General features: G+C 51.1%; 1 long non-coding RNA gene across 1 annotated transcript; it reads right to left on the minus strand.

The window, feature by feature from the left end:
* Positions 1–397: 397 nt before the first annotated feature.
* LOC123107094 (uncharacterized) lies at positions 398–1,209 on the minus strand. The gene is made up of 2 exons (XR_006451589.1): positions 1,155–1,209; positions 398–1,076 (listed from the first exon to the last, which is right to left on the minus strand). It is a non-coding gene; the product is annotated as an uncharacterized lncRNA (long non-coding RNA).
* Positions 1,210–1,860: the final 651 nt, after the last annotated feature.

Consider the following 1,860-nt stretch of genomic DNA (forward strand, 5'->3'; position numbering starts at 1 on the left):
GCTGTTCTTTTATTTTAACCTTCTTGGTTTTGTAATAAATATTGAACTTCTCCGTTATTTAAATTTGAACCTCTAGCTTTTTTCGAAACAGGGAAAATCCACTTTAAAAAATTAAACTTTTCCCTCAATTCTATCTCTAAATTTCCAAACATTTTGTACCGCATACTTCTCATGATTGTGTTACATTCCCTTTTTGTTTCTGTTAACCCCATTTTTTTATTCCTGGACTCCCCTGTTTTTAGTGGTTGAACTTCATCCTTTTTTGTAATTTATAGTTTTTGCGTTAAAAACATATTGAATGCCGTAGTATTCTTTCATGTACCCTCATGTTTTCTATGATATAAATGAAAATTTTAAAAATATAAATTAAATGGGCTTGGTTCTATACATGCATAAGTACAAAGAAATGAACATTAAATCAGGAGAATACCTGATAAAATGTCTCTGTATTTTTTTCTTGCTTAGTATAAATGTAATATTCTCCTTTTGGGTCATAAACACGAACAGCTGTGGTGCACACGAGTTGGCTACAAAATCTGAAACATTTTTGAGTTCGTGTGTGACAACACGCATGTGCACTCATACATGCATGCACCCTGCACATCAGCACATACTACTAGCACATCGCACACACTCACCACTCACGGGACATACTACTAGCACAACGCACACACTCACCACTCACGCGACACACCAACGGAATGCACGCACCCGACGGCAGCAAGCTACAACGTTGCGGATTCGTCGCCGTCTGCGGTCGGATGCCATGGCCATGCCCGACTACTCTGGCCAATCTACTCCGCCAGGTCCTGGCCCGGACGCCTCCATTTTTCCTCGTACTTATCCTCGTGTGCAGCGCGTGTGCACACACACAGAGAGAAGAATTATAGGGGAGCCACACACTGATGCTGCTGGACACCTGCTATTTCTTTTTCCTTCATTTAACATACACACTGAGCCACATAGTCTGCCAGGATGAACTTCCCTGTCTTTCATACTGCTCGCATGGGATGGAGGGGTCGTAATTCTTGTTTCCCCTGCACATCACTCTTCATGTGGTTCACGAAGTAGTCTTCCTGGTAGATGTCACCGAACTGACTGGTAGAAAAAGGAGAGACACAACAAATACATAAGACAAAATTTGTCACCCTCACCTTCTGCTGGGGACTTATGCTTGCGATGGCCTCGACCTCCCTGGCGCTACGGGGCCTCGACCTCCCAGATTTACATGGAGGAGCAGCAGCAATTCAGACGTTCAAGCAAGAGACGATGGGAAGGTCGATCAGACACGCCAGAGAAGGTCACGTGCGATGGATGCTTAGGCAGGGGTTGCAGAGGCGACAACGGGAGTCCTCCACGGAGGAGCGCGAGCGGCTGAAGGAAGAGGAAGCCGCCACTGGTTGCGTGGGTAAAGACCCGAGGTGGTGCAGGCTCTTGGCGTCGCCAGAGTTGAGGAGCGGCACCGGCGGTGGGATACGGGGCGTCGGCACGCTCCAGCGGAGGGAGAAGCGAGGAGGTGGCCGGGTGAGGCACGACTTGCTATTCCTGGTGTCGGCGCCCCTATTCTGCTCCTCCCAGCACAGGTGCCTCTGCCCTGTGTTCATCTGTCCCAGGGGGAGCTCGGGCAAGACCGGATCCGTGCGTAGAGGGGGACATCCAGGTGGTGGTGGGCGGCGGCGAGAGGTCCTAGTGGTCGGCGACAGCAGCGCGGGATAGTGGTGGTGGGCGGCGCCGCGGCGGCGCGCGTCGCTGGGGCTTTTGGGTGCGGGACAGGGAGGGGTGGTGGCTCGCTGGGGGTGGCGTTAGGCGGGATGCAGGCGGCGGTGGGCAGGCCGGCGCCGGCGGGGCTTTGGTTGGTGC

The sequence above is a fragment of the Triticum aestivum genome, chromosome 5A (assembly GCF_018294505.1).
Source record: "Triticum aestivum cultivar Chinese Spring chromosome 5A, IWGSC CS RefSeq v2.1, whole genome shotgun sequence".
NCBI classification, from domain to species: Eukaryota; Viridiplantae; Streptophyta; class Magnoliopsida; order Poales; family Poaceae; genus Triticum; species Triticum aestivum.